The 13659-nt window shown below is 54.8% G+C and overlaps 24 non-coding genes across 24 annotated transcripts; all 24 read left to right on the plus strand.

Moving 5' to 3' along the window:
- Nucleotides 1-197: 197 nt before the first annotated feature.
- On the plus strand, nt 198-387 carry LOC114909918 (U2 spliceosomal RNA). Its single transcript, XR_003797472.1, has one exon. It is a non-coding gene; the product is annotated as a U2 spliceosomal RNA (small nuclear RNA).
- Nucleotides 388-767: 380 nt separating this feature from the next.
- Nucleotides 768-959, plus strand: LOC114909965 (U2 spliceosomal RNA). The gene has a single exon (XR_003797515.1). It is a non-coding gene; the product is annotated as a U2 spliceosomal RNA (small nuclear RNA).
- A 382-nt stretch (nt 960-1341) lies between these two features.
- Nucleotides 1342-1533, plus strand: LOC114909916 (U2 spliceosomal RNA). The gene has a single exon (XR_003797470.1). It is a non-coding gene; the product is annotated as a U2 spliceosomal RNA (small nuclear RNA).
- Nucleotides 1534-1916: 383 nt separating this feature from the next.
- On the plus strand, nt 1917-2108 carry LOC114909900 (U2 spliceosomal RNA). Its single transcript, XR_003797454.1, has one exon. It is a non-coding gene; the product is annotated as a U2 spliceosomal RNA (small nuclear RNA).
- A 374-nt stretch (nt 2109-2482) lies between these two features.
- Nucleotides 2483-2674, plus strand: LOC114909966 (U2 spliceosomal RNA). Its single transcript, XR_003797516.1, has one exon. It is a non-coding gene; the product is annotated as a U2 spliceosomal RNA (small nuclear RNA).
- Nucleotides 2675-3053: 379 nt separating this feature from the next.
- LOC114909967 (U2 spliceosomal RNA) lies at nt 3054-3245 on the plus strand. The gene has a single exon (XR_003797517.1). It is a non-coding gene; the product is annotated as a U2 spliceosomal RNA (small nuclear RNA).
- A 379-nt stretch (nt 3246-3624) lies between these two features.
- LOC114909968 (U2 spliceosomal RNA) lies at nt 3625-3816 on the plus strand. Its single transcript, XR_003797518.1, has one exon. It is a non-coding gene; the product is annotated as a U2 spliceosomal RNA (small nuclear RNA).
- A 383-nt stretch (nt 3817-4199) lies between these two features.
- On the plus strand, nt 4200-4391 carry LOC114909969 (U2 spliceosomal RNA). The gene has a single exon (XR_003797519.1). It is a non-coding gene; the product is annotated as a U2 spliceosomal RNA (small nuclear RNA).
- A 379-nt stretch (nt 4392-4770) lies between these two features.
- On the plus strand, nt 4771-4962 carry LOC114909970 (U2 spliceosomal RNA). Its single transcript, XR_003797520.1, has one exon. It is a non-coding gene; the product is annotated as a U2 spliceosomal RNA (small nuclear RNA).
- Nucleotides 4963-5344: 382 nt separating this feature from the next.
- On the plus strand, nt 5345-5536 carry LOC114909971 (U2 spliceosomal RNA). The gene has a single exon (XR_003797521.1). It is a non-coding gene; the product is annotated as a U2 spliceosomal RNA (small nuclear RNA).
- Nucleotides 5537-5918: 382 nt separating this feature from the next.
- LOC114909972 (U2 spliceosomal RNA) lies at nt 5919-6110 on the plus strand. Its single transcript, XR_003797522.1, has one exon. It is a non-coding gene; the product is annotated as a U2 spliceosomal RNA (small nuclear RNA).
- Nucleotides 6111-6493: 383 nt separating this feature from the next.
- On the plus strand, nt 6494-6685 carry LOC114909973 (U2 spliceosomal RNA). The gene has a single exon (XR_003797523.1). It is a non-coding gene; the product is annotated as a U2 spliceosomal RNA (small nuclear RNA).
- Nucleotides 6686-7061: 376 nt separating this feature from the next.
- Nucleotides 7062-7253, plus strand: LOC114909902 (U2 spliceosomal RNA). The gene has a single exon (XR_003797456.1). It is a non-coding gene; the product is annotated as a U2 spliceosomal RNA (small nuclear RNA).
- A 379-nt stretch (nt 7254-7632) lies between these two features.
- LOC114909974 (U2 spliceosomal RNA) lies at nt 7633-7824 on the plus strand. The gene has a single exon (XR_003797524.1). It is a non-coding gene; the product is annotated as a U2 spliceosomal RNA (small nuclear RNA).
- Nucleotides 7825-8206: 382 nt separating this feature from the next.
- LOC114909975 (U2 spliceosomal RNA) lies at nt 8207-8398 on the plus strand. Its single transcript, XR_003797525.1, has one exon. It is a non-coding gene; the product is annotated as a U2 spliceosomal RNA (small nuclear RNA).
- A 381-nt stretch (nt 8399-8779) lies between these two features.
- Nucleotides 8780-8971, plus strand: LOC114909903 (U2 spliceosomal RNA). The gene has a single exon (XR_003797457.1). It is a non-coding gene; the product is annotated as a U2 spliceosomal RNA (small nuclear RNA).
- Nucleotides 8972-9352: 381 nt separating this feature from the next.
- Nucleotides 9353-9544, plus strand: LOC114909976 (U2 spliceosomal RNA). The gene has a single exon (XR_003797526.1). It is a non-coding gene; the product is annotated as a U2 spliceosomal RNA (small nuclear RNA).
- Nucleotides 9545-9917: 373 nt separating this feature from the next.
- Nucleotides 9918-10109, plus strand: LOC114909904 (U2 spliceosomal RNA). The gene has a single exon (XR_003797458.1). It is a non-coding gene; the product is annotated as a U2 spliceosomal RNA (small nuclear RNA).
- Nucleotides 10110-10490: 381 nt separating this feature from the next.
- LOC114909977 (U2 spliceosomal RNA) lies at nt 10491-10682 on the plus strand. The gene has a single exon (XR_003797527.1). It is a non-coding gene; the product is annotated as a U2 spliceosomal RNA (small nuclear RNA).
- A 383-nt stretch (nt 10683-11065) lies between these two features.
- LOC114909905 (U2 spliceosomal RNA) lies at nt 11066-11257 on the plus strand. Its single transcript, XR_003797459.1, has one exon. It is a non-coding gene; the product is annotated as a U2 spliceosomal RNA (small nuclear RNA).
- Nucleotides 11258-11640: 383 nt separating this feature from the next.
- On the plus strand, nt 11641-11832 carry LOC114909979 (U2 spliceosomal RNA). Its single transcript, XR_003797529.1, has one exon. It is a non-coding gene; the product is annotated as a U2 spliceosomal RNA (small nuclear RNA).
- Nucleotides 11833-12217: 385 nt separating this feature from the next.
- On the plus strand, nt 12218-12409 carry LOC114909980 (U2 spliceosomal RNA). Its single transcript, XR_003797530.1, has one exon. It is a non-coding gene; the product is annotated as a U2 spliceosomal RNA (small nuclear RNA).
- A 379-nt stretch (nt 12410-12788) lies between these two features.
- LOC114909915 (U2 spliceosomal RNA) lies at nt 12789-12980 on the plus strand. The gene has a single exon (XR_003797469.1). It is a non-coding gene; the product is annotated as a U2 spliceosomal RNA (small nuclear RNA).
- A 377-nt stretch (nt 12981-13357) lies between these two features.
- Nucleotides 13358-13549, plus strand: LOC114909914 (U2 spliceosomal RNA). Its single transcript, XR_003797468.1, has one exon. It is a non-coding gene; the product is annotated as a U2 spliceosomal RNA (small nuclear RNA).
- Nucleotides 13550-13659: the final 110 nt, after the last annotated feature.

Below are 13659 nucleotides of genomic sequence, written 5' to 3' on the forward strand. Positions count from 1 at the left end.
AAATTAATCCTCGCCCCAACTGTGTTGAGAAGGTTTCTCCTAGCGTTCAACATCTAACGTGAAAGAAGATGTCGGGCAGGGGTCTACGCAGAGTGATCTCGTCGCCGTGCCGGAGAGGCATCGCTGTGGATGCCGTGTAAACCGCAACAGCGCAGGCACATGAGGGGGCGGCGCTCCGATGGACCGCCTTTCACGTTATCGCTTCTCGGCCTTTTGGCTAAGATCAAAGTGTAGTTTCCTGTTCTTATCAGTTTAATATCTGATACGTCCCCCATCGGGGACCCGCGTATTAAACCGATTTTTGGAATGGGGAGGCGGGCACGGAGCTCGCTCCGGCCGCTCCACGCATCGCCCGTATGGCAGTGCCTCCGGAACGGTGCCTGGTGCCCCCCATGCTTCGGTGTTAATATCAGATTTGGGAGAAAGAAGTAACACGATGGATGGATGGATGGATACATGGATCGCTTGAGTGAGTCCCCGGTGCCCCCGTTTCCACCGTTTTTATTTCAATTTCCTTGATTTCCAAAATTAATCCTCCCGCCCCAACTGTGTTGAAGAAGGTCTTCTCCTAGCGTTTCACCTCTAACGTGACGTATACGCCCCTCTTTCATCTGTCTGTCGGTCACTGGGGAAAGAAAGAAGATGTCGGGCAGGGGGTCTACGCAGGTGATCTCGTTGCGTGCCGGAGAGGCCTTGCTGGGATGCCGTGTAAACCGACAGTGCAGGCACATGAGGGGGCGGCGCTCCGATGGACCGCCTTTCACGTTATCGCTTCTCGGCCTTTTGGCTAAGATCAAAGTGTAGTTCCTGTTCTTATCAGTTTAATATCTGATACGTCCCCCATCGGGGGACCGCGTATTAAACCGATTTTTGGAATGGGGAGGCGGGCACGGAGCTCGCTCCGGCCGCTCCACGCATCGGCCCGGTATGGCAGTGCCTCCGGGAACGGTGCCTGGTGCCCCCCATGCTTCGGTGTTTAACATCAGATTTGGGAGAAAGAAATAACACGATGGATGGATGGATGCATGGATCGCTTGAGTGAGTCCCCGGTGCCCCGTTGTCCACCGTTTTTTATTTCAATTTTCCTTGATTTCCAAAATTAATCCTCCCGCCCCAACTGTGTTGAAGAAGGTCTTCTCCTAGCGTTTCACCTCTAACGTGACGTATACGCCCCTCTTTCATCTGTCTGTCGGTCACTGGGGAACGAAAGAAGATGTCGGGCAGGGGTCTACGCAGAGGATCTCGTCGCCTCCCGGAGGAGCATCGCTGGGATGCCGCGTAACCGCGGCAACAGCGCAGGCACATGAGGGGGCGGCGCTCCGATGGACCGCCTTTCACGTTATCGCTTCTCAGCCTTTTGGCTAAGATCAAAGTGTAGTTCCTCTTCTTATCAGTTTAATATCTGATACGTCCCCCATCGGGGGACCGCGTATTAAACCGATTTTTGGAATGGGGAGGCGGGCACGGAGCTCGCTCCGGCCGCTCCACGCATCGGCCCGGTATGGCAGTGCCTCCGGGAACGGTGCCTGGTGCCCCCCATGCTTCGGTGTTTAACATCAGATTTGGGAGAAAGAAATAACACGATGGATGGATGGATGCATGGATCGCTTGAGTGAGTCCCCGGTGCCCCGTTGTCCACCGGTTTTTATTTCAATTTTCCTTGATTTCCAAAATTAATCCTCCCGCCCCAACTGTGTTGAAGAAGGTCTTCTCCTAGCGTTTCACCTCTAACGTGACGTATACGCCCCTCTTTCATCTGTCTGTCGGTCACTGGGGAAAGAAAGAAGATGTCGGGCAGGGGTTCTACGCAGAGGATCTCGTCGCCTCCCGGAGGAGCATCGCTGGGATGCCGCGTAACCGCGGCAACAGCGCAGGCACATGAGGGGGCGGCGCTCCGATGGACCGCCTTTCACGTTATCGCTTCTCGGCCTTTTGGCTAAGATCAAAGTGTAGTTCCTGTTCTTATCAGTTTAATATCTGATACGTCCCCCATCGGGGGACCGCGTATTAAACCGATTTTTGGAATGGGGAGGCGGGCACGGAGCTCGCTCCGGCCGCTCCACGCATCGGCCCGGTATGGCAGTGTCTCCGGGAACGGTGCCTGGTGCCCCCCATGCTTCGGTGTTTAACATCAGATTTGGGAGAAAGAAATAACACGATGGATGGATGCATGGATCGCTTGAGTGAGTCCCCGGTGCCCCGTTGTCCACCGTTTTTTATTTCAATTTTCCTTGATTTCCAAAATTAATCCTCCCGCCCCAACTGTGTTGAAGAAGGTCTTCTCCTAGCGTTTCACCTCTAACGTGACGTATACGCCCCTCTTTCATCTGTCTGTCGGTCACTGGGGAAAGAAAGAAGATGTCGGGCAGGGGGTCTACGCAGGTGATCTCGTTGCGTGCCGGAGGGCCTTGCTGGGATGCCGTGTAAACCGACAGTGCAGGCACATGAGGGGGCGGCGCTCCGATGGACCGCCTTTCACGTTATCGCTTCTCGGCCTTTTGGCTAAGATCAAAGTGTAGTTCCTGTTCTTATCAGTTTAATATCTGATACGTCCCCCATCGGGGGACCGCGTATTAAACCGATTTTTGGAATGGGGAGGCGGGCACGGAGCTCGCTCCGGCCGCTCCACGCATCGGCCCGGTATGGCAGTGCCTCCGGGAACGGTGCCTGGTGCCCCCCATGCTTCGGTGTTTAACATCAGATTTGGGAGAAAGAAATAACACGATGGATGGATGCATGGATCGCTTGAGTGAGTCCCCGGTGCCCCGTTGTCCACCGTTTTTTATTTCAATTTTCCTTGATTTCCAAAATTAATCCTCCCGCCCCAACTGTGTTGAAGAAGGTCTTCTCCTAGCGTTTCACCTCTAACGTGACGTATACGCCCCTCTTTCATCTGTCTGTCGGTCACTGGGGAAAGAAAGAAGATGTCGGGCAGGGGTTCTACGCAGAGGATCTCGTCGCCTCCCGGAGGAGCATCGCTGGGATGCCGCGTAACCGCGGCAACAGCGCAGGCACATGAGGGGGCGGTGCTCCGATGGACCGCCTTTCACGTTATCGCTTCTCGGCCTTTTGGCTAAGATCAAAGTGTAGTTCCTGTTCTTATCAGTTTAATATCTGATACGTCCCCCATCGGGGGACCGCGTATTAAACCGATTTTTGGAATGGGGAGGCGGGCACGGAGCTCGCTCCGGCCGCTCCACGCATCGGCCCGGTATGGCAGTGCCTCCGGGAACGGTGCCTGGTGCCCCCCATGCTTCGGTGTTTAACATCAGATTTGGGAGAAAGAAATAACACGATGGATGGATGGATGCATGGATCGCTTGAGTGAGTCCCCGGTGCCCCGTTGTCCACCGTTTTTTATTTCAATTTTCCTTGATTTCCAAAATTAATCCTCCCGCCCCAACTGTGTTGAAGAAGGTCTTCTCCTAGCGTTTCACCTCTAACGTGACGTATACGCCCCTCTTTCATCTGTCTGTCGGTCACTGGGGAAAGAAAGAAGATGTCGGGCAGGGGGTCTACGCAGAGGATCTCGTCGCGTGCCCGGAGAGGCCTCGCTGGGATGCCGCGTAACCGGCAGTGCAGGCACATGAGGGGGCGGCGCTCCGATGGACCGCCTTTCACGTTATCGCTTCTCGGCCTTTTGGCTAAGATCAAAGTGTAGTTCCTGTTCTTATCAGTTTAATATCTGATACGTCCCCCATCGGGGGACCGCGTATTAAACCGATTTTTGGAATGGGGAGGCGGGCACGGAGCTCGCTCCGGCCGCTCCACGCATCGGCCCGGTATGGCAGTGCCTCCGGGAACGGTGCCTGGTGCCCCCCATGCTTCGGTGTTTAACATCAGATTTGGGAGAAAGAAATAACACGATGGATGGATGGATGCATGGATCGCTTGAGTGAGTCCCCGGTGCCCCGTTGTCCACCGTTTTTTATTTCAATTTTCCTTGATTTCCAAAATTAATTCTCCCGCCCCAACTGTGTTGAAGAAGGTCTTCTCCTAGCGTTTCACCTCTAACGTGACGTATACGCCCCTCTTTCATCTGTCTGTCGGTCACTGGGGATAGAAAGAAGATGTCGGGCAGGGGCTCTACGCAGAGGATCTCGTCGCCTCCCGGAGGAGCATCGCTGGGATGCCGCGTTACCGCGGCAACAGCGCAGGCACATGAGGGGGCGGCGCTCCGATGGACCGCCTTTCACGTTATCGCTTCTCGGCCTTTTGGCTAAGATCAAAGTGTAGTTCCTGTTCTTATCAGTTTAATATCTGATACGTCCCCCATCGGGGGACCGCGTATTAAACCGATTTTTGGAATGGGGAGGCGGGCACGGAGCTCGCTCCGGCCGCTCCACGCATCGGCCCGGTATGGCAGTGCCTCCGGGAACGGTGCCTGGTGCCCCCCATGCTTCGGTGTTTAACATCAGATTTGGGAGAAAGAAATAACACGATGGATGGATGGATGGATCGCTTGAGTGAGTCCCCGGTGCCCCGTTGTCCACCGTTTTTTATTTCAATTTTCCTTGATTTCCAAAATTAATTCTCCCGCCCCAACTGTGTTGAAGAAGGTCTTCTCCTAGCGTTTCACCTCTAACGTGACGTATACGCCCCTCTTTCATCTGTCTGTCGGTCACTGGGGATAGAAAGAAGATGTCGGGCAGGGGCTCTACGCAGAGGATCTCGTCGCCTCCCGGAGGAGCATCGCTGGGATGCCGCGTTACCGCGGCAACAGCGCAGGCACATGAGGGGGCGGCGCTCCGATGGACCGCCTTTCACGTTATCGCTTCTCGGCCTTTTGGCTAAGATCAAAGTGTAGTTCCTGTTCTTATCAGTTTAATATCTGATACGTCCCCCATCGGGGGACCGCGTATTAAACCGATTTTTGGAATGGGGAGGCGGGCACGGAGCTCGCTCCGGCCGCTCCACGCATCGGCCCGGTATGGCAGTGCCTCCGGGAACGGTGCCTGGTGCCCCCCATGCTTCGGTGTTTAACATCAGATTTGGGAGAAAGAAATAACACGATGGATGGATGGATGCATGGATCGCTTGAGTGAGTCCCCGGTGCCCCGTTGTCCACCGTTTTTTATTTCAATTTTCCTTGATTTCCAAAATTAATCCTCCCGCCCCAACTGTGTTGAAGAAGGTCTTCTCCTAGCGTTTCACCTCTAACGTGACGTATACGCCCCTCTTTCATCTGTCTGTCGGTCACTGGGGATAGAAAGAAGATGTCGGGCAGGGGTCTACGCAGAGGATCTCGTCGCCTCCCGGAGGAGCATCGCTGGGATGCCGCGTAACCGCGGCAACAGCGCAGGCACATGAGGGGGCGGCGCTCCGATGGACCGCCTTTCACGTTATCGCTTCTCGGCCTTTTGGCTAAGATCAAAGTGTAGTTCCTGTTCTTATCAGTTTAATATCTGATACGTCCCCCATCGGGGGACCGCGTATTAAACCGATTTTTGGAATGGGGAGGCGGGCACGGAGCTCGCTCCGGCCGCTCCACGCATCGGCCCGGTATGGCAGTGCCTCCGGGAACGGTGCCTGGTGCCCCCCATGCTTCGGTGTTTAACATCAGATTTGGGAGAAAGAAATAACACGATGGATGGATGGATGCATGGATCGCTTGAGTGAGTCCCCGGTGCCCCGTTGTCCACCGTTTTTTATTTCAATTTTCCTTGATTTCCAAAATTAATCCTCCCGCCCCAACTGTGTTGAAGAAGGTCTTCTCCTAGCGTTTCACCTCTAACGTGACGTATACGCCCCTCTTTCATCTGTCTGTCGGTCACTGGGGATAGAAAGAAGATGTCGGGCAGGGGCCTACGCAGAGAATCTCGTCGCCTCCCGGAGGAGCATCGCTGGGATGCCGCGTAACCGCGGCAACAGCGCAGGCACATGAGGGGGCGGCGCTCCGATGGACCGCCTTTCACGTTATCGCTTCTCGGCCTTTTGGCTAAGATCAAAGTGTAGTTCCTGTTCTTATCAGTTTAATATCTGATACGTCCCCCATCGGGGGACCGCGTATTAAACCGATTTTTGGAATGGGGAGGCGGGCACGGAGCTCGCTCCGGCCGCTCCACGCATCGGCCCGGTATGGCAGTGCCTCCGGGAACGGTGCCTGGTGCCCCCCATGCTTCGGTGTTTAACATCAGATTTGGGAGAAAGAAATAACACGATGGATGGATGGATGCATGGATCGCTTGAGTGAGTCCCCGGTGCCCCGTTGTCCACCGTTTTTTATTTCAATTTTCCTTGATTTCCAAAATTAATTCTCCCGCCCCAACTGTGTTGAAGAAGGTCTTCTCCTAGCGTTTCACCTCTAACGTGACGTATACGCCCCTCTTTCATCTGTCTGTCGGTCACTGGGGATAGAAAGAAGATGTCGGGCAGGGGCTCTACGCAGAGGATCTCGTCGCCTCCCGGAGGAGCATCGCTGGGATGCCGCGTAACCGCGGCAACAGCGCAGGCACATGAGGGGGCGGCGCTCCGATGGACCGCCTTTCACGTTATCGCTTCTCGGCCTTTTGGCTAAGATCAAAGTGTAGTTCCTGTTCTTATCAGTTTAATATCTGATACGTCCCCCATCGGGGGACCGCGTATTAAACCGATTTTTGGAATGGGGAGGCGGGCACGGAGCTCGCTCCGGCCGCTCCACGCATCGGCCCGGTATGGCAGTGCCTCCGGGAACGGTGCCTGGTGCCCCCCATGCTTCGGTGTTTAACATCAGATTTGGGAGAAAGAAATAACACGATGGATGGATGCATGGATCGCTTGAGTGAGTCCCCGGTGCCCCGTTGTCCACCGTTTTTTATTTCAATTTTCCTTGATTTCCAAAATTAATCCTCCCGCCCCAACTGTGTTGAAGAAGGTCTTCTCCTAGCGTTTCACCTCTAACGTGACGTATACGCCCCTCTTTCATCTGTCTGTCGGTCACTGGGGAAAGAAAGAAGATGTCGGGCAGGGGGTCTACGCAGAGTGATCTCGTTGCGTGCCGGAGAGGCATCGCTGGGATGCCGTGTAAACCGACAGTGCAGGCACATGAGGGGGCGGCGCTCCGATGGACCGCCTTTCACGTTATCGCTTCTCGGCCTTTTGGCTAAGATCAAAGTGTAGTTCCTGTTCTTATCAGTTTAATATCTGATACGTCCCCCATCGGGGGACCGCGTATTAAACCGATTTTTGGAATGGGGAGGCGGGCACGGAGCTCGCTCCGGCCGCTCCACGCATCGGCCCGGTATGGCAGTGTCTCCGGGAACGGTGCCTGGTGCCCCCCATGCTTCGGTGTTTAACATCAGATTTGGGAAAAAGAAATAACACGATGGATGGATGGATGGATCGCTTGAGTGAGTCCCCGGTGCCCCGATATCCACCGTTTTTTATTTCAATTTTCCTTGATTTCCAAAATTAATCCTCCCGCCCCAACTGTGTTGAAGAAGGTCTTCTCCTAGCGTTTCACCTCTAACGTGACGTATACGCCCCTCTTTCATCTGTCTGTCGGTCACTGGGGAAAGAAAGAAGATGTCGGGCAGGGGTCTACGCAGAGTGATCTCGTCGCCTCCCGGAGGAGCATCGCTGGGATGCCGCGTAACCGCGGCAACAGCGCAGGCACATGAGGGGGCGGCGCTCCGATGGACCGCCTTTCACGTTATCGCTTCTCGGCCTTTTGGCTAAGATCAAAGTGTAGTTCCTGTTCTTATCAGTTTAATATCTGATACGTCCCCCATCGGGGGACCGCGTATTAAACCGATTTTTGGAATGGGGAGGCGGGCACGGAGCTCGCTCCGGCCGCTCCACGCATCGGCCCGGTATGGCAGTGCCTCCGGGAACGGTGCCTGGTGCCCCCCATGCTTCGGTGTTTAACATCAGATTTGGGAGAAAGAAATAACACGATGGATGGATGGATGCATGGATCGCTTGAGTGAGTCCCCGGTGCCCCGTTGTCCACCGTTTTTTATTTCAATTTTCCTTGATTTCCAAAATTAATCCTCCCGCCCCAACTGTGTTGAAGAAGGTCTTCTCCTAGCGTTTCACCTCTAACGTGACGTATACGCCCCTCTTTCATCTGTCTGTCGGTCACTGGGGAAGAAAGAAGATGTCGGGCAGGGGCTCTACGCAGAGGATCTCGTCGCCTCCCGGAGGAGCATCGCTGGGATGCCGCGTAACCGCGGCAACAGCGCAGGCACATGAGGGGGCGGCGCTCCGATGGACCGCCTTTCACGTTATCGCTTCTCGGCCTTTTGGCTAAGATCAAAGTGTAGTTCCTGTTCTTATCAGTTTAATATCTGATACGTCCCCCATCGGGGGACCGCGTATTAAACCGATTTTTGGAATGGGGAGGCGGGCACGGAGCTCGCTCCGGCCGCTCCACGCATCGGCCCGGTATGGCAGTGCCTCCGGGAACGGTGCCTGGTGCCCCCCATGCTTCGGTGTTTAACATCAGATTTGGGAGAAAGAAATAACACGATGGATGGATGGATGCATGGATCGCTTGAGTGAGTCCCCGGTGCCCCGTTGTCCACCGTTTTTTATTTCAATTTTCCTTGATTTCCAAAATTAATCCTCCCGCCCCAACTGTGTTGAAGAAGGTCTTCTCCTAGCGTTTCACCTCTAACGTGACGTATACGCCCCTCTTTCATCTGTCTGTCGGTCACTGGGGATAGAAAGAAGATGTCGGGCAGGGGCTCTACGCAGAGGATCTCGTCGCCTCCCGGAGGAGCATCGCTGGGATGCCGCGTAACCGGCAACAGCGCAGGCACATGAGGGGGCGGCGCTCCGATGGACCGCCTTTCACGTTATCGCTTCTCGGCCTTTTGGCTAAGATCAAAGTGTAGTTCCTGTTCTTATCAGTTTAATATCTGATACGTCCCCCATCGGGGGACCGCGTATTAAACCGATTTTTGGAATGGGGAGGCGGGCACGGAGCTCGCTCCGGCCGCTCCACGCATCGGCCCGGTATGGCAGTGTCTCCGGGAACGGTGCCTGGTGCCCCCCATGCTTCGGTGTTTAACATCAGATTTGGGAGAAAGAAATAACACGATGGATGGATGGATGCATGGATCGCTTGAGTGAGTCCCCGGTGCCCCGTTGTCCACCGTTTTTTATTTCAATTTTCCTTGATTTCCAAAATTAATCCTCCCGCCCCAACTGTGTTGAAGAAGGTCTTCTCCTAGCGTTTCACCTCTAACGTGACGTATACGCCCCTCTTTCATCTGTCTGTCGGTCACTGGGGAAGAAAGAAGATGTCGGGCAGGGGTCTACGCAGAGGATCTCGTCGCCTCCCGGAGGAGCATCGCTGGGATGCCGCGTAACCGCGGCAACAGCGCAGGCACATGAGGGGGCGGCGCTCCGATGGACCGCCTTTCACGTTATCGCTTCTCGGCCTTTTGGCTAAGATCAAAGTGTAGTTCCTGTTCTTATCAGTTTAATATCTGATACGTCCCCCATCGGGGGACCGCGTATTAAACCGATTTTTGGAATGGGGAGGCGGGCACGGAGCTCGCTCCGGCCGCTCCACGCATCGGCCCGGTATGGCAGTGCCTCCGGGAACGGTGCCTGGTGCCCCCCATGCTTCGGTGTTTAACATCAGATTTGGGAGAAAGAAATAACACAATGGATGCATGGATCGCTTGAGTGAGTCCCCGGTGCCCCGTTGTCCACCGTTTTTTATTTCAATTTTCCTTGATTTCCAAAATTAATCCTCCCGCCCCAACTGTGTTGAAGAAGGTCTTCTCCTAGCGTTTCACCTCTAACGTGACGTATACGCCCCACTTTCATCTGTCTGTCGGTCACTGGGGAAAGAAAGAAGATGTCGGGCAGGGGCTCTACGCAGGTGATCTCGTCGCCTGCCGGAGGAGGCATCGCTGGGATGCCGTGTAACCGGCACAGTGCAGGCACATGAGGGGGCGGCGCTCCGATGGACCGCCTTTCACGTTATCGCTTCTCGGCCTTTTGGCTAAGATCAAAGTGTAGTTCCTGTTCTTATCAGTTTAATATCTGATACGTCCCCCATCGGGGGACCGCGTATTAAACCGATTTTTGGAATGGGGAGGCGGGCACGGAGCTCGCTCCGGCCGCTCCACGCATCGGCCCGGTATGGCAGTGTCTCCGGGAACGGTGCCTGGTGCCCCCCATGCTTCGGTGTTTAACATCAGATGTGGGAGAAAGAAATAACACGATGGATGGATGCATGGATCGCTTGAGTGAGTCCCCGGTGCCCCGTTGTCCACCGTTTTTTATTTCAATTTTCCTTGATTTCCAAAATTAATCCTCCCGCCCCAACTGTGTTGAAGAAGGTCTTCTCCTAGCGTTTCACCTCTAACGTGACGTATACGCCCCTCTTTCATCTGTCTGTCGGTCACTGGGGAAAGAAAGAAGATGTCGGGCAGGGGCTCTACGCAGAGTGATCTCGTCACCTCCCGGAGGAGCATCGCTGGGATGCCGCGTAAACCGCGGCAACAGCGCAGGCACATGAGGGGGCGGCGCTCCGATGGACCGCCTTTCACGTTATCGCTTCTCGGCCTTTTGGCTAAGATCAAAGTGTAGTTCCTGTTCTTATCAGTTTAATATCTGATACGTCCCCCATCGGGGGACCGCGTATTAAACCGATTTTTGGAATGGGGAGGCGGGCACGGAGCTCGCTCCGGCCGCTCCACGCATCGGCCCGGTATGGCAGTGCCTCCGGGAACGGTGCCTGGTGCCCCCCATGCTTCGGTGTTTAACATCAGATTTGGGAGAAAGAAATAACACGATGGATGGATGGATGCATGGATCGCTTGAGTGAGTCCCCGGTGCCCCGTTGTCCACCGTTTTTTATTTCAATTTTCCTTGATTTCCAAAATTAATCCTCCCGCCCCAACTGTGTTGAAGAAGGTCTTCTCCTAGCGTTTCACCTCTAACGTGACGTATACGCCCCTCTTTCATCTGTCTGTCGGTCACTGGGGAAAGAAAGAAGATGTCGGGCAGGGGCTCTACGCAGAGGATCTCGTCGCCTCCCGGAGGAGCATCGCTGGGATGCCGCGTAACCGCGGCAACAGCGCAGGCACATGAGGGGGCGGCGCTCCGATGGACCGCCTTTCACGTTATCGCTTCTCGGCCTTTTGGCTAAGATCAAAGTGTAGTTCCTGTTCTTATCAGTTTAATATCTGATACGTCCCCCATCGGGGGACCGCGTATTAAACCGATTTTTGGAATGGGGAGGCGGGCACGGAGCTCGCTCCGGCCGCTCCACGCATCGGCCCGGTATGGCAGTGTCTCCGGGAACGGTGCCTGGTGCCCCCATTGCTTCGGTGTTTAACATCAGATTTGGGAGAAAAAAATAACACGATGGATGGATGGATGCATGGATCGCTTGAGTGAGTCCCCGGTGCCCCGTTGTCCACCGTTTTTTATTTCAATTTTCCTTGATTTCCAAAATTAATTCTCCCGCCCCAACTGTGTTGAAGAAGGTCTTCTCCTAGCGTTTCACCTCTAACGTGACGTATACGCCCCTCTTTCATCTGTCTGTCGGTCACTGGGGATAGAAAGAAGATGTCGGGCAGGGGCTCTACGCAGAGGATCTCGTCGCCTCCCGGAGGAGCATCGCTGGGATGCCGCGTTACCGCGGCAACAGCGCAGGCACATGAGGGGGCGGCGCTCCGATGGACCGCCTTTCACGTTATCGCTTCTCGGCCTTTTGGCTAAGATCAAAGTGTAGTTCCTGTTCTTATCAGTTTAATATCTGATACGTCCCCCATCGGGGGACCGCGTATTAAACCGATTTTTGGAATGGGGAGGCGGGCACGGAGCTCGCTCCGGCCGCTCCACGCATCGGCCCGGTATGGCAGTGCCTCCGGGAACGGTGCCTGGTGCCCCCCATGCTTCGGTGTTTAACATCAGATTTGGGAGAAAGAAGTAACACGATGGATGGATGGATGGATGGATCGCTTGAGTGAGTCCCCGGTGCCCCGTTGTCCACCGTTTTTTATTTCAATTTTCCTTGATTTCCAAAATTAATCCTCCCGCCCCAACTGTGTTGAAGAAGGTCTTCTCCTAGCGTTTCACCTCTAACGTGACGTATACGCCCCTCTTTCATCTGTCTGTCGGTCACTGGGGAAGAAAGAAGATGTCGGGCAGGGGGTCTACGCAGAGTGATCTCGTCGCCTGCCCGGAGGAGGCATCGCTGGGATGCCGCGTAACCGCGGCAACAGCGCAGGCACATGAGGGGGCGGCGCTCCGATGGACCGCCTTTCACGTTATCGCTTCTCGGCCTTTTGGCTAAGATCAAAGTGTAGTTCCTGTTCTTATCAGTTTAATATCTGATACGTCCCCCATCGGGGGACCGCGTATTAAACCGATTTTTGGAATGGGGAGGCGGGCACGGAGCTCGCTCCGGCCGCTCCACGCATCGGCCCGGTATGGCAGTGCCTCCGGGAACGGTGCCTGGTGCCCCCCATGCTTCGGTGTTTAACATCAGATTTGGGAGAAAGAAATAACACGATGGATCGATCGCATGGATCGCTTGAGTGAGTCCCCGATGCCCCGTTGTCCACCGTTTTTTATTTCAATTTTTCTTGATTTCCAAAATTAATCCTCCCGCCCCAACTGTGTTGAAGAAGGTCTTCTCCTAGCGTTTCACCTCTAACGTGACGTATACGCCCCACTTTCATCTGTCTGTCGGTCACTGGGGAAAGAAAGAAGATGTCGGGCAGGGGCTCTACGCAGAGGATCTCGTCGCCTGCCGGAGGAGCATCGCTGGGATGCCGCGTAACCGGCAACAGCTGCAGGCACATGAGGGGGCGGCGCTCCGATGGACCGCCTTTCACGTTATCGCTTCTCGGCCTTTTGACTAAGATCAAAGTGTAGTTCCTGTTCTTATCAGTTTAATATCTGATACGTCCCCCATCGGGGGACCGCGTATTAAACCGATTTTTGGAATGGGGAGGCGGGCACGGAGCTCGCTCCGGCCGCTCCACGCATCGGCCCGGTATGGCAGTGCCTCCGGGAACGGTGCCTGGTGCCCCCCATGCTTCGGTGTTTAACATCAGATTTGGGAGAAAGAAGTAACACGATCGATGCATGGATGGATGGATCGCTTGAGTGAGTCCCCGGTGCCCCGTTGTCCACCGTTTTTTATTTCAATTTTCCTTGATTTCCAAAATTAATCCTCCCGCCCCAACTGTGTTGAAGAAGGTCTTCTCCTAGCGTTTCACCTCTAACGTGACGTATACGCCCCTCTTTCATCTGTCTGTCGGTCACTGGGGAAGAAAGAAGATGTCGGGCAGGGGTCTACGCAGGTGATCTCGTTGCGTGCCGGAGAGGCCTTGCTGGGATGCCGTGTAAACCGACAGTGCAGGCACATGAGGGGGCGGCGCTCCGATGGACCGCCTTTCACGTTATCGCTTCTCGGCCTTTTGGCTAAGATCAAAGTGTAGTTCCTCTTCTTATCAGTTTAATATCTGATACGTCCCCCATCGGGGGACCGCGTATTAAACCGATTTTTGGAATGGGGAGGCGGGCACGGAGCTCGCTCCGGCCGCTCCACGCATCGGCCCGGTATGGCAGTGTCTCCGGGAACGGTGCCTGGTGCCCCCCATGCTTCGGTGTTTAACATCAGATTTGGGAGAAAGAAATAACACGATGGATGGATGGATGGATCGCTTGAGTGAGTCCCCGGTGCCCCGTTGTCCACCGTTTTTT

This window comes from Scleropages formosus, chromosome 2, assembly GCF_900964775.1.
Source record: "Scleropages formosus chromosome 2, fSclFor1.1, whole genome shotgun sequence".
NCBI lineage: Eukaryota > Metazoa > Chordata > Actinopteri > Osteoglossiformes > Osteoglossidae > Scleropages > Scleropages formosus.